The sequence below is a fragment of the Dromiciops gliroides genome, chromosome 4 (assembly GCF_019393635.1).
Source record: "Dromiciops gliroides isolate mDroGli1 chromosome 4, mDroGli1.pri, whole genome shotgun sequence".
Classification (NCBI taxonomy): domain Eukaryota; kingdom Metazoa; phylum Chordata; class Mammalia; order Microbiotheria; family Microbiotheriidae; genus Dromiciops; species Dromiciops gliroides.
In genome coordinates, this window is record NC_057864.1 from 307634764 (window position 1) to 307656814 (window position 22051).

A 22051-nucleotide genomic window follows, 5' to 3' on the forward strand; every position below is an offset into this window, starting at 1 on the left:
CGGTTCCACTGAATTGAAATGTGATCATGGAAGAAACAACATTGTAATTGTAGGTTCTATACACACATGACTCACTATTTAGAAGGAAAGAGATGGAGATGAGACAATAGAGTGTAAACGCATGCTAAAAACACCATTTGTAAAAAGCTTTTATCTTAAGTGGAACTTAGGACTTCCTCAAGATTAATCCAAAATAGTCTCTTCAAAAATAAGTGGTCTTGTAAGGCATAGACATGTTCACAAAAGATAAAATAGAATATCAATTGCATAAAATTGAAATGCTTTTGCACTAATAAAGTAAATGCAACTAATATTAGAAGGGAATATCTGCTAAGATCCTGATATTCAAAAGAGGTGACCAAAAGTCATTCCCCAATGGATAAGTGTTTAAAGGATCTAAATTAACTGTTCTCAAAAGAAGAATTGTAGACTAATAACAGCCATGTGAAAAATTGGTTCAGGTCACTACTAATAAGAAAAATGCAAATCAAACAACTTTAAGGCATTTACCTCATATCCAGAAAACTGGTGAAGATGACAAAAGAAGTAAATACTCAGCTATTATCTATTATAGGATAAATAGTTGTTATTGGAGGGGTTATGGAAAGAGGGGCACATTAACTTGTTGGAGCTGTAAACTGTTCTCACCATTCTGGAAAGCAATTTGGAATTATGTAACAAAAGTGACTAAAATGTTTATGTCTTTTGAACCAATGATCTCACTACTAGGTATATATTCTAGGCATGTGAAAGATAGAAAGCTCTAATACATGTTAAAATATTCATAGCAACATTTTTTTTGCGTGGTAAAAAAGAAATGGAAAAAAAGTAGATGTCCATTGATTGGGGGATGGCTAAAGAAATTGTGGCAAGTGAATAGAATGTTACTATGCCAAAGGAAACAATCAATATCAAGACTATAGGGAGACATGAGAAGACAGATGACCTGATGTAAAATGAAGAACATCATATACATTGACCATAACTATGTAAATGGAAAGAATAGCAACAATATTGAAACTGAATGGAATGTAATTATAATGTCCAATTGTAATAACTCGAAGAGATGAGAGGCTGCACTTCCTTCTCTTCTTTGAAGAGGTAGGGGACTGTGGATACATGAAGGCCATTGGGTCATCCCTGACATTCCCATAAAGCACTACACATGCTTTTGGGCCTTTTTGATGTATTGATTAGTTTTGCTTAACTGATTTATTTTTCTTTTTTATTCTTATTTGAAGGGATGGTTTTCTGCATGGGGGTGGGATATGTTGGGAAATAAAGGTGGTGTCAATTTAAAAGATACTAATACAAATTTAAAGGAAAAAAAATAAAATGAGTATTTTGAGAGGTTGTCCAGTGTTATTGATTGCAGGAACGAAGAGTGTAAGAAGACCTGAACTATAAAAATCCATTCTAATCAAACAGGAATAGAAAAAGAAGCCTTTGGTATTTAATGTCCATAATCTATATTAAGGAAGGAAAGACAGACTATGATTCTTTGCAATGTTGGGAGTAGAAAAGAGAAAGATAGGGGCAGCTAGGTGGCACGGTGGATAAAGCACCAGCTCTGGATTCAGGAGGACCTGAGTTCAAATCTAGCCTCAGACACTTGACACTTACTAGCTATGTGACCCTGGGAAAGTCACAACCCTCATTGGCCCACCAAAAAAAGAAAAGAAAAAAGAAAGATGGAAGTGGAGGAGGGAATAGGTTACAATGTTTTATGGAGAAGTGCAAAGTACATTGGGAGTACTCAGGAGACTGCTACCAATTAGTTTGTGAACTTGGGCAAGCCATTTACTTTCTTTAAGATCCTTAATCTGTAAAATGGGATTAATAGTGTTTGTACCAACCATCTAGGTGTGCAAGGCATATTTAATTAGTGCGCACCTGGGGAATTTTATTTTTGCTTTTCAAAAGATGAATGTTTATTGAATATTCAATCATAAAACATTCTTTATTCATTAAACAAAGAAACCAGAACTTAACTAAATTGAATGTTTAAAAACTGACTGAGATTTACTTAAAACAAAATTGAGTCATATAATATCCATTGGAGGAAGGTCCATTCCCACCCTGTGCACTTGCCTAAGGCTACCTACCTTGAAAAGTTGCTATGACCACACATACACAACACACAAATTTACATAAATGTCAGCTTCCCCCCCCCCCCAGCAGAAATATCCTATTTTCCCATCACTGATTGTCTGTCTACCTTGTTTCTTCTATGGGGTACGAGTGGGGGTATTGTTTTAAACTCATTTGACTATGTACTAGTACTTCTGCCTGTAATGGTTTGGGGACAAAAATAAGGAGATAAAATTTTACCCCCTAGGTTTTGATGGATTATTAGGAGCCCTGATGGGGTTGACTAGGGAAAGAGGCTGAGTCTAGTGGCTAAAATGGGGTTTGGGGTTTCGGTTTATATATGAATTTCAATTTTCTACATAGTTGGCTTTTATGCCCCTCCTTTTAGATCAGATCTAAAGTTGGCCAGCCAGGCACACTGCAGAGCTGGGGAGGACAGAAGAAGGGAGACATAGGCAGGTTGTTGCTTTGAAAGTGAGTCAGTCCATCACTGAAGATTTTAAAATTTTCTTTTTTTTTTTCCTTTTTCCTCCCCTTCCCTCCTTTGGCTCCTGTCCTTGACCGAAGAGAAGAAGCACCTCTGCAAAAGGGGTGAGTGGACAATATTTTCCCATGTATTCCTCTGGTCCCTCAGAGCAGGAGATGGGGCTACCCTTTCCTCTCCTGCCTTTCCTACCTCTGGGGAATCCGAGTGGTTCTTAGAGCTCAGCAGCCCGGAATTAGTCTCCTTCCACCCTTATCTCTTACATCTCCGCAGCCGGCTCCCTGGTTCTCTGGGGGTTAGAGGTGCCCGCTGACCCCCCCCCCCAATTTGCGCTCCTTTATTATTATTGTCTCTGCTCTATCCCTCCATCCCTCCACCCGCCCAACCATCCCCCGCCCTCCGCCCTCCACTCTCCCCTCCCTCCACTGCGGCTCGGAAGCGCGCACCTCCCCTGGCCGGGAACAACTTGCTCGCAGCCCGGCAGAGCAGCAGAGGCAGCTGCAGCGGGCAGCTACATCTGGAGAGAGCAAGGCAGGCGAGCAGGTAGGTTCAGCCGCCCAACTCTGACAGCTCCTATCTGCAGCAGGCAACCAGTAGGCGCGAGGGTGTGCCACCTAGGGGTGGGGGCAGAAATGCCAGGGCACTGGGAGCCCATGCAGGCGTTTCCGGCTTTGGTGGCAGTGTGTTGGCTTTTGTAATGTAAGGATGTTTTTGTTTTGTTTTGTTTTGTTTTTGGAGAGCAAGTGGTCTGTTTTTTTGATGGGAGCAGAGTGGGCTAGGGCGGAAGGGAGACCAAGTGGACAATTATCCCCACCAGCCGGTAATTTGCATTTATACACATCAGGCCTTCGGGGAAATAGGCTGGAGAAGGAACCCTGGGGGTCGTAAGTCCAGGGCTTTGGGTGTCTGTGGTCCCCCCACCCACGGAAAGAACTTTTCCTGTCTTCTCCGTCCTTCGCTCCCCAGTGATGTGGTTTAGCCGTTTCAGAAGACTCTTGCGTGGCGATCTCTGCTCTAGGAAAGTGGAATGGCCCAGGGGCAAAGGCGGGCATGGGCCACTCGGCTTCTGCTGCCAGTCCTGGCCAGTGGCCTTCAGACCAGCGGTTGCAGCTCTTTCAGGACGCCTGCTCGGTGGGAGATCAAACTTCGAAACTCCCTGGGATTCCCCTGACCTGGCGATGCACATCTGCTTATTTCATTTCGGGAGGGTCTGGGAGGGGGCGGCGTTGAGGTGCTGTCTGCTAGTCATTCCCAACGATTTTCTTTTTAAGAGGGAGTTGTGACTTTCACCTTATTTTTTATGGAGTGAGGCAAACAGAGTAGTCTCCAAAGGCTCAATTAGAGGGAAATTATAGAATTTGGATCTGGAAGGGAACTTAGTATTCAGTCATCGAGACCAACCCCGGATTTATTTTTTAATTTTTATTTTTTACGGGTGAGGGAGCCGAAGCTTCCTCCCGGAGGCTAAAGTGACTTGCACAAGCTAATGGAATATGAACAGCACGGCTGGATTTGAAATCCAGGACGCTTTCCACACTACCTCGCAGGCAGGCAATGAGACAGCTTCCTGGAATAAGCTACTCATCAGAAGGAAATCCGTTGAACTTGTGTCTTTCTCCTTGGAGGCATCTTTTCAGTTTTATTTTATTTTATTTTATTTTATTTTATTTTATTTTAGCCTGGGCGGGGGGAGGGGGAACAACAGTACGGATGAAATTAAAAAACCAAAACAAAACAAAAACAACAAGGCAGCCTGTGATACAAATATGGATTTTTTTTTTAAACGGGGCAATGAGGGTTAAGTGACTTGCCCTGGGTCATGCAGCTAATAAGTGTCAAGTATCTTAGGTCACATTTGAACTCAGATCTTCCTGAATCCAGGGCCGGTGCTTTATCCACTGCGCCACCTAGCTGCCCCAGAAATTTAGATATTTTTGAAATTTGTTGAGCTTCTTAGTTTTCCAAATCTATGATGGCAGCTAATCAATAAACATATAATAAGCATCTACTATGTGCCACGCACTGTGCTAAATGCTGGAATATACAACATTGTGAGATAGGGAGAGAAGGTATTCTTATACTGTTTGCTGTTTGTTTAAGCATTTATTAAGTGCTTACTACATGTCAGGCATCTACTAAGCAATTTACAAATATATCATTTTATACTCACAACAACCCTGGGAGGTGGTTATTATTAGCCTCATTTTACATATGAGGAAACCGAGGCAGACTTGACTTTAGGGTAAGTGACTTGCTACTAGCATGAGGTCACTTTTGAATTCAGGTCATCCTGACTCCAAGACCAAGGCTCCAGCCCCTTCAGCTACTTGTATTTTTTGCTAAACGGGGGTCATGGAGAGTCAGGCAGGACTGAAACAACTCAGCAACAAAAACAAATTGCCTTGAACATAAATTATAAATCTGGCATTTAATGCCCCTTGTAAGGGAGCAAAGGACCCAGGTTTGAACACTGTCTCCTTCTCTTATTACCTTCATGACTTTGTGCACATCACTTCATTTCTCTGACTTTTACTTTATTGATCTGTAAAAAGGGGTGAGGGATTGACTATGACCTCAAAGATCCCCTCCAGCTCTAAGTCTGTGATCCTGATTTTACATCACGAAACATATTGGCTGTGGGACCCTGAACAAGTCATTTTCCCTCTCAAATGTACTATACTGATCTCTCACACTATAAATTGCTGAAAAAGGTGCTGATCTGCTTTGGTAGTAGAAATTCTTCACCAGGACTTCCATGCACAGATGAAATCCTGGGTCATGTCAAAATGAACAAAACAAAACAAAACAAAAAAAACCTCAAATGAAATGAAAATAAACAGCTAGGAATTTCAGATTTGGGAATAGAACCAAAGACCAGTCCAATGCTAACTCCATTAAAGCATACTTCTCAATATATGATTAATCTCATGTTATTATTATTGTTATTATGTGCTATATATTATATTAATATAATTATATATTATGTTTTATATTAATTTATAAATCAATATATCATCTAGCTTGAAATTTGGGGATGGAAAACAAACACATTTTTATTTCCTCTTTTTTTATCGCACTTATAGTGTCAATTTATTTAAAAAGATGTACACCTCTCTAGGTAAGAGATAGAGCTAGGTCTTTGAAAACTGGCAGTTTGTCAAAAATGTTTCTAAAATTAATTATTAGGTGTGGAAATATGTTTAATGTGATTGTACATATATAACCAATATCAGATTGCTTGCTGTCTTGGGTAGAGGGGAGGGACTGGAGGGAGGGAGAAAAATTTGGAACCCAAAAATCTTATAAAAAGGAATGTTGAAAATGATCTTTACATGTAACTGGGAAAAATAAAATATTAAGATTGAAAAATAAAATAAAATGAATTATTAGGAAAGAAGCATCCCTGAGGTGGAAGACATGGTTCGGTAAGTCAGAAAAAAAAAATTCTGAAGAAGTCTAGGGGAATCAAAACCAGTGTCAAGAGGTTGGAAGAACTTAACACAAAAGATTATAGATTTAAAGATGGAAGGAACTTTAGAGATCACCTGATTCAACTCCCTTATATTATAGTTGAGGAATCTGAGGCTCCAAGAAGTGAGTTGTGACTTGCCCAAGGCCACACAGGGACTATCAGAGTTGGCATTTGAACTGGTCTTCTTACTCCGGGGTCTATGATCTTTCCATTGTACCTCCCTCATCAAAAGAATAAGAACTCTTTCCAGCAATAAATGTGAGGATCTTTCTAAAGAGAACAAGAACCGACCTTCTGAAACAGTGAGAAGTTGTGGCACAGTGGGATGTGCATGGAATTTGGGATCAGGGTACATAGATTCATATCCCAGGCCTGCTACTTACTACCTTTGTGACCTTGGATAACACGCCTAACTAGTTGAGGCCTCCATTAACTCATCTACAAATGGAAGAGGGTGGACAAGATAAAATATAAGATGCTTTCCTAGATCCTATTGTAAGCATCAGCTCTAGTTAGGGAGCAATAATAATTGTAATCAATAATCAATAAACATTTATTTAGTGCTTGCTATGTATCAGGCACTGGGCTATGTGCTGAGGATATAAAAAGAGGCAAAAGAATAAGGATTTACAAATTCCAAGAAGCCTACCACTGACCACAGGTGGGAAAAAAGCCTAGTGGTAGTTGGGGCTCCTACTCAAATGTATAGAAGTATTGGTGTGTAGCTTTCTGGGATATGTACCCCACAGATGAGAAAGATTCTTCAAACCCAGTGACTGCTACCCATTATATTTCTGCTGATTCCTCTGGAAATGAATGAAGTCACCAGCAGAAACGTGGGATGTATCTCTAATGACTTAGAAGTTCTAGGTGGGAAATTAAAGGCTTGGGGCATGGTAGTAAGTGTTCCTGTTGAAACTTTTGAGTTTGGATGGGGAAAATATAAGAAAAATGGATGTTTGGCTGTCTAGATGTGTTGAAGAATATTTTTTTGTTTTTCTTGATCATGATTTATGGTGAGTACTTGCAAAAAACAACAGAGTGCGCTATATGACTGTCTGAAAGAACATGTTTGACAGGAGATGTTTAAGTTAATCAGGATGGTTAGAAACTGAATTTGAGAGGGCCACCAAGATTTAACCCTACCCATATAAACCCAGAATCAGGTATACATAAAACCATAAAAAAAATTACAGTATTGCTACCCTGAAGAGCCCTCTGCCCTGAAGCTCCCATCTCTTGATTGGCAATTCTCTCTTTGGGACCACCATTTTAGGAAGGATTCCAGATGTGTTTCCCAAACTCATACATGGATTCTCTCTCCACACATCTCATTCCCCTCCTCCCCCACCTAATTACACTTTCTGCCCTCCCTCCTCCCCAGCTTCTTTTCATATGTTCCTTTAAAACATATGTTCCTTTAGAATGTAAGTTCCTTGAGGGCAGAGACTGACTTGTATCGAGATCTCTAGAAGTTAGCAAAGCGTCTGGCATAAAATAAGTTCTTAGTAAGTGCTCTATGTATGTATGTACCTTTTCTTTCTTTTTCCTTCCTTCCTTCCTTCCTTCCTTCCTTCCTTCCTTCCTTCCTTCCTTCCTTCCTTCCTTCCTTCCTTCCTTCCTTCCTTCCTTCCTTCCTTCCTTCCTTCCTTCCTTTCCCTCCCTCCCTCCCTTCTTCCTTCCTTTCCCTCCCTCCCTCCCTCCTTTCTTCCTTCCCTCCCTTCTTCCTTCCTTTCCCTCCCTCCCTCCCTTCCTTCCTTTTCCTCCCTCCCTCCCTTTCTTCCTTCCCTGCCTCCCTCCTTCCTTCCTTCCCTCCCTTCTTCCTTCCTTTCTCTTCCTTCCTTCCATATACCCATCCATCTACAGATTATGGGAATATGGCAATAAATGGGTATGACTTATTCAAAAGAAACAGATCCCAGGGAAATGGTGGGAAAGTATCACCAAATATTCATGTATCCCTAATACTCATGTATTAATAACTGATCATTGAATTAGGACAAAGGTTTTTCTCCTTTTCTACTTCCTTATTAAGAAACCAACCTCTGCAGATTACTTAGGCAGCTTTTGAAGTATAGGTCTGATACTGAGAGGGAGAACTCAGATCTGTTCAAAAGGTAAAGTTAGGTGAATTGGTGGATTCTGGCCCATTGTGTTTTACTCTGACAGGTCTGGCAAAATATGGATTCATCCACTGGTCATAAGTATAAAGATATGTCTCTGTGACCAAGATTGAATGATCAGAGTCACAACCCCAGACCCTCATTAGAATAGGTCCACCTCACATTATAGTCATTCTCTCATTGATTGTTAATCAATCAGAGCTGATTTCCATCCTCAGGAACATCCACCCTTCCAAGGGCATATAAGCAAGCATTGAGTGGGTTCCATGAGGGGTCTTTGGCATTCAAGAGTGTCTGGCCTCTTTTATTAATCATATGCTAACATTATTAATAAAATGATTAATTACCTAGAAATTATGTTTCTTAAACTTCTTTATATATCACAATATTAAGAAGAGCTATAACTAGGTGGAAATGCATGAGTTTGAGGACAAACATATTAGAGAGCATTTGGATGAAGATAACTGAAGAGACAGAAATTATATTGCTACACAGAAATAGAAGTATACTGCAGACCATCCAGTGATATGGAGAATGTAGATTATCTTTCCCAGTTATAGATGAGTGCAATGGGCAGTGGCAAGATAATGGTCAAAATAGGAGATTTTAACTAGAACATCTGACATTTCCTTTATTTCATCTTTCAAAAGACATTGGTAGCAACCAGGGAAACTGTTATTCTGGACTTAATATTTACCTATAAGATAGATCTTGGTGATATGTAATAGTTTCTTTCAATTTAATTCATTGAGCATTTATTAAGTGCCTATCATATATGAGGGGCAGCTAGGTGACAAAGTGGTTAGAGTGCTGGCCTGAAAGTTAGGAAGACTCATTTTCCTGAGTTCAAATCTGGCCTCAGATACTTACTAGCTGTGTGAACCTGGGCAAGTCACTTAACCCTGGTTGCATCAGTTTTCTTATCTGTAAAATGAGCTGGTAAAGAAAGTGGCATCAGTATCTTTGCCAGGAAAACTCCATAATGGGGGGGGGTCACAAAAAATCATACATGACTGAAGCAAGTCATCATCAACAATGAATCATATATGAGGCACATAGTAGGCATTTCACAAAGTGCCTACTGATGAATGCCTGTTGTTTTATTGATGAATTGATCCACATCCCATTTTTAATCATGGATGGCTTGTGTAAGTAGGATAAGCATATTTAATAATTTAATCATATGCAATATCATTTTGTTTTTATTTTCTTCTAGGCTTGTACTCATTTTCATTGTGGTCTAATTATACACAGACATCTGATTTAGGGATGACTCCTGCATCAGTAATAAATTAGTTCCTGTTTGTTAAAATACAATCAATTTCATTTTTGTGATTTTATTCAGCACTTGCCATGTCCAGCATCTACCAATTTTCTCCTAAAAAGAAAATTATTCATGAAAATAGGCATGAAGCTTCTATGTAATCTGTAAGTTTTTAGTTTTTCTTACTCCTTTTTCCTGATCCATACATGATGAAATTGAATAGGAATAAATGTTTAACTTAAATAAATTGAATTATGTAAGTAAGGGTTGGAAGGAACCCAGATTCTTAGCCATTCATGAAAAAAAAAAGTCTTGGGGTCTGTAAGCTCAAAATGAAAAAAAATGTGTCATAGAATAACTAAAATGTTTATGAAGTTTTAAGTCGTAGTCATAGAAGTATAGTATTCAGATTAAAGGACAAAATTGTCCTTTCTGTGCAGGTAGGATAACCACATGCATAATTTTATTAGTTTTGAGCTGAGCCCTTTAAGAAGGATATTGGCAAACAAGAGAAACTAGACAAATGCAAACAAAATGGTGGAAAATCTGGAAACCATGCATTTGAGTTTAGTCTGGGAAAGGGAGGATGGGATAGGGTATCTAGCATTCATGTAACGTGAAGGTTTGCAAAGCACTTTTCATGTTTTTTTCACTTGAAGTGATGGCTGTCTTCAAATATTTGAAGGAATGTCATGAAAAGATGGAGTAGATGTGTTCTTTGTTGCTTTAGTGGGCAGAACTGGGGTCAATGACTAAAAATTCTAGACTGGAAAACAGATTTTGTCTCTCTGTATGAGAGAACTTTGTAACTTTTACAATTAATAGTAAAACAAGCTACTTCAAAAGTGTTATGGGGGAAATTGTGGTGGTTTGGGATAGGGGTTCTTAAGAATTCCTCTTTATGATTGAACCATACTATTTCTTTTGTTTTGGGTGCTGTTGTTTTTTTTTCTATTTTGAGGTTTTGCATCACCGCTCTGATTTTTTCTCTTGTAACAGGATTAATCCAGAAATAGGATTAATGTTATTATGTGTATATATATGTGTGTGTATATCTATATCTATATCTATATGGATATGGATATGGATATATAGATATATAGATATATAGATATAACCTATATCAGATTACCTGCTGTCTAGGGGAGTGGGGAGGGAGGGGAGGGAGGGAGAAAAATCTGAAATTGTAAAGCTCGTATAAACAAAAGTTGAGAACTATCTTTACATGTAACGGAAAAAATAAAATACCTTATACAAGAAAAAAAAAGAATTCCTCTTTAAAAAATTATACCCTCTTGCACACAAATCAATTAGAATAAAATAATAGTTTATTTAGGGGCTAGGGTAAGGAAACCAAGAGAGAAATACTTGGACTTCTCCTCATGGGAAGAAGGCATGGCTCTCTGAGGTACCTTTCTCCCTGAGCAGGAGAAAGGCATACTTTTATAGAGGACTGATGGTGGTGATCCATTGGGGTGATCATCTGATTGTGGGAAGTTCCATTATTGGGGGAGGAACATCCCCTACTGGTGGTGGCTGGAGGAAATTGGGTGAGGAGAAGCTATGGATCTCTCAAGCCATCTCTCTCCCCCTCGTGCCACAAAGGCAGCAGCCACACCTAATCTTATCTCCCTGAGGGGTGGGGAAGACTGGAATGAAGGGTGGTGGTCCTGGAGCTAACTCAGTCCCAATCCAGTTCTACTTATCTCTTTAGGTGTGTCTGTCCTTTGGTTTAGTTTCTCAAGGAGAAACTTTGATTTACCCCAGAAAACCTCTGATACCCAGGCCCATAACAAAAAGGATTGTTATCTTTCTGGAAATTTACAGTTGGATGGCAGGTCAATGACATCTAAGATCTTTTCCAATTCTGACATCTTATTTTATGATTCTTAACGAAAAATATGAGAAAAGAATTCTTGATGGCTTTCTCCAAATATAGGAAATTTTGAAATTTTTGGAATACACCAATCTCCTCCCTTGATATAACATTTACTCTATTGTAGACAGAAGAAAATTGTATGCAACTAAGTATAGCTGGGAAGTAAAGGAGCAGTTGGTAGAGATAAATCTCATTGAGACAAAAATTGCTTCATGGCTTCAATTAGGTATGCCTATAGACATTTCATCATTTAACCAGTATCTAGATATATGTTTTCACAATTTAGACAATTTTTGCTTCTCTAAATATTTGTTAAAATCAAAAGAAACTGATAAAATCAAATCATATCAAATCAAATAACTGATAAATAGAAGTGCGAGGGCCAAAATTTAATATATGGAGCATTAATTGGGTGACTTGCCAAAATATTGGGGTCCCAGAAATAATGAGGGACCTTTAGGTTCAAAGCTCCCTCCCCTCTGAACTTTTAGATATTTCTCCCAGGCCTATAAGAAAGGAGCCTTTTACACAAAAGGATCAGATTTTATTACTTGGGAATTAATTAAACAACAAAGGTGAAATTAATAAAAATCAAAGATAAGGAAGTAGGAAAATGAAATACAGATAAATTCTCTTAACTCTAAACTAAGTCTATGCAATCCCCAGATTGTTTCCAATTAAGCTAATTCAAAGGAATTTGTGTTCACTCACCACACTTGGGATGTCTGCAGTTGCTCGCGCCACCGGAAAGGCAGAAGAGAGAAAGAGAGAGAGAGAGAGAGAGAGAGAGAGAGAGAGAGAGAGAGAGAGAGAGAGAGAGAGCAAGCATTCCGGAAGCGCCTCAGCCTCCCCTCCGGAAGCATTCAATCTTCCTCCACCAAAAGAGGAAGTCCTTCAAAAACTGCCTATGGAGAGTTCTTCTGACCTCAGTAGCATATGTAACTTCAGGGTGGACCAGGTGTGGCCCCTCCCAAACGAGTCAGCTAAAACTCCAATAATTTTTTACCACAAATAATTTTTACCACAGAAGCTTATATAGAATAATTTTATATACATACATATATACATACATATATACACACATATATTTTACACACACATATATATATAATGTGAGAAAATAATTATTAATAATGAATTTCTTGGGGACCCAGAGATCAGTTTCTCAATCCTTTCTTCCTCTCACCCCGGAAATTCAGCTCCTGCCTGGGATGAGACCAAGGGAACAAAAGGAAATAAAGATTGATTCTTTTGTTTAGAAACACACCTAGATGCTGGAATTTTCCCTTTTGTATACTCTTTAGACCACCCTCAGATCATGTCCATCAATGGAACTGGATGATGCTATAACCAATTAGCTTAGATCAATGTATGGTGACCTGCCTCTATCAAAAAAGGATAAAAGCCTTGATCATGAGAGGCTTCCTCTCTCTTGGCTTCTTGGACCCACTCCCTTGGCTTGGAATGCTGTTTTTTGGTGCACACTCTCCCTCTTAGGGGTGTATAAGTATGTAGGCCTGTAAGCCTGAGACTAGTGGGGAAGTTAAAGAGATACTTGGTCAATTCTTTACTGGTATGTATGATATTAATTAATCATAAATGCCTACTGCCAAAACGGGTGCAATAGTCATTAAAATTTAAGTATCCATTAATTTATAAAGACACAGTTTAGCTTAATAATTTAAAACACACACACACACACACACACATAACTACTAGTGTCTAATGGTAGCCATCTCTAGGGTGGGGAGGGAGGAAAGAAAAAAACTTACATGATAATTTTGTTATATATTTAGAAAGAATAGCAAACTGTACATAATAGACTTGCAGTTTCATGTGCAATCATCTTTTTTATTATACTATGTTATGGAAATGCTTGTTTCATTCCATAAATTAAAAATATTAAAATTAAATTTAAAAATTCAAAGAAACCTTCATGTTTAGGGAATTTTTCAGCTTCAAATTGTATTTCTTTCTGAAGATAAGAGAGGCAGAATGTTATAGTGGTCTCAGAGCCAGGACAATGTGGATTCAAACCATGCCTCTGACACCTATGGGCTGTGTGACTCTGGGTAAGTTACTTCGTGCTCTGGCCATTTTTCTAAGACTATAAATTACAGAGAAGGTGCTGACTTGCATTGGTAAAGGGAGTTTCCTTATCTGGAAGTTATCTATATTAAATAAAATAGCAGTTCCAGTCTTTATTCATATATGAAAAGTAAATTTGCTTTTTAAAAAAGCATTTCCTTGGCAACAGCTAGCCACCTCAAGCCAAAACAAACAAACAAATAAAAACATCTGGATAAACATATGAAGGGATGGTGATTCTTTCGACTGGTTTATTGGTCTGTGGTGCTTTCTGGAGCAAAGAGACAGAGCAGGAATTGAGAAAGAGGACACATGTAGCTAGCTGTAAGGCTAGTGGTGATTATACCGTGAGGTTGGCATTTGCTTGCAAATATTGTGCCAGGAAATAGTTTTGTCTTCTGTGAAAGGGAGAAAGGAAGATATAGAGAGAGGATCAGGTTATGGCCTATAATAATAGAAACTACTCAGTGTGAATGACTAAGAAGATAGAATGATAACATAGGCACTTGGTTTTTATTTTAAAGTTTAAAAATAATCTATTTTAAAAGAGAAACACCCCCTTTCTACCCACCTCTCTTGTCTGCTATGAAAATGACAGCTATCAGCTGTAAAGAAACTGAAATATGGATCTATTTTTAAGTCGAAAATCAAGGCTGTAGACCATTATGGTATTGGAGACGTCATTTGCCAGTGTATGTGCCTTGTTGTACGCAGCCACATATTTCTTAAGTACACATTCAGTGACTAAGCACTTATTAAGTACTTACTATGTGCCAGGCATTGTGCTAAATTACAGGGATGCAAAGAAAGACACAGGTAGTTCCTGCTCTCAAAAAGCTTGCATTCTAATGGGGGAGACAACACACAAATAACTGTACAAACATGATAAATACAGGATACATTGGAGACAATCTCAGGGGAAGATTAAGACTCAGACTAAGGCTAAGTAGGTGTAACTATTGGAATGATGCCACCTGCTGGAGATTTACTATAGCAAAGCTCTGCCATGAGGAGAAGGCGTCTGAGGGCAAGACATTGGACTCTTTGGCATCAGGAAGTGATGTTTGCTTGTGGGAGGAAGACGGGGCAAGGCTGGCGCTCTTGCTCTCTTTCCTCAGGACTCCGGTAGAGAAGGGAGCTAGAAATGTGCTCTCCCTTTGATAGATAGATGAATCTAGGCCTTTCTCTTTCTTTTCACCAAATTCTTATTCTCCTTAATAAATGCTTAAAAGTCTAACTCTTGCTAAAGCTTATAATTTATTGGCGACCACTCATTAGATATTTTAGACAGGCTAGCTAGAATTTTAGCCCCTTACAGAGGACTGTAAAGGGCTTCTTCTAGAAGGTGAGACTTGATTTTTAGTCACACAAAACACATTTCTGCATTAACCATTTTCCCCTTGCAGCCCTTATCCCTCAAAAAAATCAACAAAAATAAAGGGGAAAAAAACCATGCTTCAATCTGCATTCAGAGTCCATTAGTTCTCTATCTGGAGGTGGATAAGCATTTTATATCATGAGTCCTTTGCAATTGTGGATCATAGTAATGATCAGAGTTGCTAAGTCTCCCCCCCCCTTTTTTGCAAAGAATAAGGAAATAAGGGTCACTAGATCTCAGAATACATGGAAGGGAGTAAGGCATATGACATATTGACGGGGGCAGCTGGGTGGAGCAATAGATAGAACACTGGTTCTGGAAATCAGGAGAACCTGAGTTCAAATCTGACCTCAGGAACTTACTAGTTGTGTGACCCTGGGAAAGTCACTTAACTCTGCTGCAAGAAAAAAATAATAATGACAATATAGGAAGGTACCAGATTATGAAGTACTTTAGAAGGAAAACAGTATTTTTATATTTAATCCTAGAGGTGATAGGGACCCAGTAGAGTTTATTGAATAGAGGGGTGACATGATCAGAACTGTGCTTTAGGAAGATCCTTCTGATAGCTGAGTAGGGGATGGATTGGACTGGGGAGCGACGTGAAGAAGGCTATTGCAGTACTTCAGTACACATGAGATTTTGAGGTACTGTCCAAAGATAGTGGCTGTGTCAGGGGAGAGAAGGGCTTATATATGAGAGATGTTATGGAGATAGAAACCACAAGGTCTTTGGTCTGAGAGAGAGGTCCAATAGACCTTTTATTAATAACCTTCCAGCCTATTAATAAAATGATTAAATTACCCAGAGCTATGACTCTCATTTTTAATTGTCACAGTCCTCTTCAAGAATGAAGGACAGGGGGCAGCTAGGTGGCACAGTGGATAAAGCACCGACTCTGGATTCAGGAGGACAGGTCCGGCCTCAGACACTTGACACTTACTAGCTGTGTGACCCTGGGCAAGTCACTTAACCCTCATTGCCTTGCAAAAAAAAAAAAAAAGAATGAAGGAGATAGAAGCCACAAGACTCGACAACAGATTGGGTTTGGGAGGTGACAGAGAGTGAGGCATTGAGGACAACACTGAAATCGTTAGCCTGAGAGACTAGGAAAAATGCGGTGCCTTTGATAGTAATATAGACATTAGGAAGAGGGGAGGGCTTTAGAGGAAAGTTAATCAGTTCAATTTTGAGATAAGTTGAGATATCTATGAAACATCCAGCTTTCTTCATGTCCAATAGGTAGTTGTAGATAGGTCATTTGAGGTCAGGAGAGAGATTGGGGCTGGATAAATAATAAGTAGATCAGAGAATTATTCGTATAGAAATTATAATTGACTCCATGGAATCTCATGAGATCATCAAGTAAAACAGAACACAGGGAGCAGAGAAGAAGGCCAAGGACAGAGCATGCGTGGGGTGGGGACACACCTGTGGTTAGTGGCCTTTCCTCAAAAGACAAGTACTGAGAGAAACCAATCAGAAGAAGGCACCACAGGCATGAAGAGTACTTCCAGTATGAAAAGTCCACAGGAGAAATGAACCTCCAGGGAGGAGAGGCATGGTAAAGAAAGTCCAGAGAATCGGTAGTAGAACCTGGAGAGGAATGAAGACATGACTGGTCGTTAGGAACAATGAGGACTGAGAAAAGCCCATTAAAGCTGCTAACGAAGAGATCGTTGATATCTTTGGAGAGGGCAATTTCAGTAGAATGATGAGATGAAATGAGATGAGATGAGAAGGCAGACTGCAGAGGGCTCAGAAGTGAGTGAGGGGAAAGGATATTCAGGACACGGTTTTTTTTTTTTTTTTTTTAGTGAGGCAATTGGGGTTAAGTGACTTGCCCAGGGTCACACAGCTAGTAAGTGTCAAGTGTCTGAGGCAGGATTTGAACTCAGGTACTCCTGACTCCAAGGCCAGTGCTCTATCCACTGCGCCATCTAGCTGCCCCAGGACACGGTATTTTAAAGAACAAATAGGAAATAGAGATTTTAGTCAATAGAAAAAAAAAATGGACCAAGAGGTCATCTATTTCAACCCCCCATTTTACAGATGAAGAAACTGAGAACCAAAGAGATTAAGTGACTTGTTCAAGGTCATACAAGGAGAGAATGGAACAGCCAAGATTGTAATCCGAGTCTAGAACAACAACAATCTGCCCCCAAAGCCACTGCTCTTTTCACATAGGTCCTGATGTAGAATTTTGGCAGGGTAAGTGATCTAAGAGATTGTCCTATCAACCCTTTCCTTTTTATAAAAGAGAAAACGAAGTTAGGAGATTTATTCAACATCACACAGCTCCATTCAGTCATGTTGTCTGTCTCCTAAAAGTTCAGTCCTACTGATAAATGGGAGAGTAGAACTGGAAGGAGAATTTCATGCCGAAAATGAAGGCTCTACCTCTTCCTATCCGTGTGATAGGGTGACTATCACACAGTGACTTGTTGAAACTTTCTGGGCCTCAGTTTCCTCATCTGTACAATGAAGGAGTTGCTTTTAGATGACATCTGACCTCTGTTTCATCTTGAATGGAAGACTAAGGAGTTTGCATTTTTTTAGGTAGTTCATAAGGAACCACTGAATATATTAGAGCAGGGGAGTGATGTGATTTAATTTTTTTTTTTTCGGTGGGACAATGGAGGTTAAGTGACTTGCCCAGGGTCACACAGCTAGTAAGTGTCAAGTGTCTGAGGCTGGATTTGAACTCAGGTACTCCTGAATCCAGGGCCAGCACTTTAACCACTGCACCATCTAGCTGCCCCAGGAGAGTGATGTGATTAGAGCCACATTTATTGTTTACTCTTGTCTCTAAGTCTTGGCTCATCCCCCCCAAACCAGAATTTCATATTCCCCTCACTTTCTTTTTATTTTCCAAATACTACCCATTCTTGAGGGTTTAGGCAAAAAACCATTTCCTCATTGAAGTTTCTCCTTAGTACTTCAGTCCACATTGATCTCTTCCTTATATAAACTCCTATAAAACGTGTTATGGGTATCTCTCTCTCTCTTTTTTTTTTTTAGTGAGGCAATTGGGGTTAAGTGACTTGCCTAGGGTCACACAGCTAGTGTTAAGTGTCTGAGGCCGGATTTGAACTCAGGTCCTCCTGAATCCAGGGCCAGTGCTCTTATCTACTGCACCACCTAGCTGCCCCCTGGGTATCTCTTTTGAGGGGATATTTAAGCATATCTGACTTTGTAGTTAAGTGCACAGGTTGACATTCAATAAATAATCAACCCTTTGAGGCTGGGAATGCTGTCTCTCATGTCTTCCCTACCAAACCTAGCACAGAACTAAATCATGGTAAGTTGAGGCAATTGTGGGTGTGTGAATCACACTGATCCCATCTTGTGACTCAATTCTGGATCTGGCTCAGTTCCCTTTCTATTCAGTTATGGGTCTAATCCAATTTCTTCCTTCTGAGAAAACTTTATTGCATCGTTTGAACCTAACCCTGCATGGCTGGAAAGCTGGACCACCTCCACCTGTTGCTTAGAGACCCTTACATAAGGACCTAGGTTTTTCTGACCAGAAGCCCAGTCAGATCTGAAGACTGATGCAAAGATTTTCCTCAAAATTAAACATCAAAAAATTAAAAATAAAAAAAAAACATTAAGTAACCTGTATGTTTTATCTGAAAACTGGCCCCGTACTAGTCAGTTACTGTTTCCATATTCTTTTGATTGAATAGAAACACTTGGGGGGAGTGGGACTCTCTTTGTCTGAACTGCACTGGTTAGCTCATCCCCCTCCCAAATCAGAAAGCCCCTAATCTTTCCTCCAATTAGAAATCAGATTATCTAATTCTGTATGCTGGTTCATTGTTTTCTTTTAACAAATCAGTCTTATTTGTATGCGGGTTCATTGTTTTCTTTTAATAAATCAGTCTTATTTGATTAATTGTTTTTAATGCATAAAAATCTGTCTCTCCTTGTATTCAGAATGCAGTGCCAAAGCTGAAGAGACCTGGTCCTGATTTGTTATGCAATTGGCACGCATTTAAAAATAAATCTATATGCTCGGAAGTTCAAACTTTTGTTCTTTCAATCATTTCATCTTCCACTGGCCACAAGTGCTCAACATCTACATGTGGACTTGTTTCTTGAATGCTAATTTTGGGGGCAATTGTTTCATTTCCTATCTATCTCCCTTCAGGAATATGCATGAAGGCTTAATCCTTTTTGGTGATGAGGACATTCTCATGCTAGATTAATAACATTTTGAAAAGGCAACCCGATTCTTGCCAAAATGTGCTTGTTCTTCAACTGTGGTAACAGCCAATTTATTTAACATATATTATTCAAATAGACTTTCCAGGCATGTTTCACTATTAATCCATCTTATAAAAAGCCATAATGAAGAATTGTATATAGAAGCATTTCTGAGGTGAGTTATTTCATTGTTGTGATACCTCTTTCCATCAAAGCAATCATTTCCCATGATTTAGGAGGTAAGTCCTAGAGAGCTGCCTGAAATCCAGATAGAGAAACTGAGGCAGAGAGATAAAGGGAATTGCTTAGGGTGACAGAACTGGTAAGATGTTTGAAGCAGGATTCAAACTCAGACAGTCGATAAAAATGGATTAAGTGTCTCTTATGAGCTAGACACTCTGCTAAAAGCTGAGAATACAAAGATAGGAAAAAGACAGTACCTGCTCTTAAAGAGTTTAATGAGGGAGACAATGTATAAACTATGTGCATGGAGGTGGAGGGCATAGGAAAGCCTTGGAGTGCACCCTGAGGGTGGTGGGACAAAGATGATGATCCTTTTAAGGACACGAGGAGTGGTCAGATAGTAGGACAACCAGGAGAGAGCAGTGTCATGAAAACCCAAGGAGGAGAGGATGTATAGGAGGAGACAGGGGCAAACTTCCAGAGAGGAATCCAATATATAAAAAGAGATTAAAAATTAGGGAGAGAGATATGATCTCCCCGAAGGAGGTAGAAGGGGATAGACTCAAGAACACAGAGATGCTGGGATTTGCAAGTAAAAGAATCACATCTTCATCAGAAAATGGAACAAAGGATGAGAGAATGTGTGTGGGGGTGATACTGAGTTGGTTTTGAATGTTGAATTAGGGAGAAGAGGGAGCTTGTGATAGATGACTCATTTTTTTCCAGTCAATTATTTGACAAGGTCCCTTGTTCAGAGAAAGGGGAAGGGGTGATTTGGTGACTCAAGGAGTGAAAAGGTTTGAAACAGACATGTGGTGGGATAGAGGGATCAAGGAAGAGTAAAAGAAGTGGAACAGAATGATGAGAGCTCAGTTGAAATTGGATTATGTCAACATGTAGGAGCAGAGAAGACAGATGATGTGAATGATTCAGGGTTGGAATTTGTAAATGAATGAACAATGATAGGACAAGGGAACAAGGGACTGAAGGGTAGAAGATAATGTGAAGATAAAGTAGTTAACTATTGAGTTAAGATTTTGAAGGAAAGAAAGTAAATCCAGAGAAGGGGCTATCGATAGCCTGAGAAAGAAACATGAGGTAGAGTGACAAGAAGTTGAAATGAAGGTAGAGAATACACGTCAGGGGATGAGGTTTGGAAAGAGATGGAAGGGTAGGTCATTCTCACTTAAAAGAATGGTGGAAATAAAACAGCTGTGGGTGATGACAAAATCAAGGGTACAACTATCTCCTAGTGTGGCTTGATTGGAGTTCAGGTGCAAGTATGAGAGTCAAAGTGCATAAGCTAGCAAGCAAGGATGCTTGAAGAGTCATTAACATGTACATTGAAGACCTCAAGTCTAAGGACAATGGAGTGGATGAGGAGTCTGTGAATGAGCTCTCAGGTTTACATTTGATTTTATAATCCTAAATGCAAGTTAACATAGTCCCGTTATGGGGGAAATGGTTGGTGTGGGGGTTGTGGTCCTTAGGAATTCCTCTTTAAAGAATTACACCCTCTTGCACACAAATCCAGTTAGGATATAATGATCCTTCATTAAGGTGCTAAAGAAAGGAAACCAAAGGAAAAGTCCTTGAACTTTTCTCATGGGGAGATGGCATGGCACAGAGACGTGGTTCTCTGAGATACCAATCTCCTCAAGAATGAGAAAGGTCATAGGTTTTAGAAATCATAGATGGGGTGATCACCTGAGCCCTTATTGGGGGTGGGCTTGGAGAAATCGGGCAAGGGTGGGGGGTCAATCACCACCTGACAATGGAAAGTTCCCTTTAGAGGTGGGGAATGCTTGAGTGAAGGTTTGAATGAGAGGACCTCTGGAGTTATCTCTGTCCCCTTGGTGCTACTCAGGCAGTAGCCATGCCTAATAGAATATGTCCTTTGAGGGGTGGGTGAGACGCTTCTTTAGGTATGTTTGTCTTCTTAGGGAGAAGACCATGTCAGTTAAAACTTTAATAATGCTAACCTCATAACAGTTCCAACCACAATTCATGCTACACAAAGCCATTCATGCCATCAGACACCCCTGTGTACTAACTAGTCTGTTCACTGAACAGAGCTGGTCCTCTATTGTCCCCCCTGAAACGTACCTGATTTTTTTATGTGTCATTGCCAGCTAACTGCAGTATTAGCCCCTCACACCCTCCCTTAGCTTTACGGATAAAGGCAGGAAAAACTGAGTGGGGAAAGGGGAACAAGGACTTAATAAGAATTAAGTGATAGCTACTATTGGTCTCTCAAATGTGGTAAGAAGTAGGAATGGCTTCAAACAACACAAATTAAAAATTTGCTTTTGGAGCTCTCTCTTCTTTCCATACCTTTGCCTCCCTCCCATTCTCTTCCTCCCCTCCTCCCCAAAAGCAGCACAAATTCACTGGAGCTATAACAAAAAGGACACTCCCTGGGGACTCCAAGTTGCCTGTGATGAAGTAAATACGTCTACATGCACTTGGCCAAAAGCAAATCCAACATATGATCCAGAGCAGTGGAGCAGGAACTCACAGAAGAGAGAGCAAAGGCATAGCACCATGTTGGTAGCAGTTGCTCTAAAAGCTTCATTACCTAGAGCACCGGCCCTGGAATCAGGAGTACCTGAGTTCAAATCCGGCCTCAGACACTTAACACTTACTAGCTGTGTGACCTTGGGCAAGTCACTTAACCCCAATTGCCTCACTAAAAAATTAAAAAAAAAAAAAAAGCTTCAGTACCAGCACCAGGTATTCCTCTGCGTGGTGATCCAATTAGTTTCTTGGCTAGCCCTGGTAAAAGAGGTTATGGCAGGACAGGAAATCTGTAGTGCCTCAATCAGCATGCTCAAATAGGTCCTTGTGAAGTGGAGAATTCTCTTCCTTTGTGACTCAGTG

The 22051-nt window shown here is 39.8% G+C and overlaps 1 protein-coding gene across 2 annotated transcripts in view; it reads left to right on the top strand.

Moving 5' to 3' along the window:
• The first annotated feature begins 2532 nt into the window (after positions 1-2532).
• MRAP2 (melanocortin 2 receptor accessory protein 2) overlaps positions 2533-22051 on the top strand; it is a 56905-nt gene continuing 37386 nt past the window's right edge. Inside the window, exon 1 of one of the 2 annotated variants that reach the window (XM_044005360.1) lies at positions 2533-2682. The gene's annotated coding sequence lies outside the window, so the exon portion shown is untranslated. Of the gene's footprint in view, positions 2683-3007; positions 3119-22051 lie in introns of those variants that run through there. The other variant, XM_044005359.1, reaches the window with a different exon arrangement.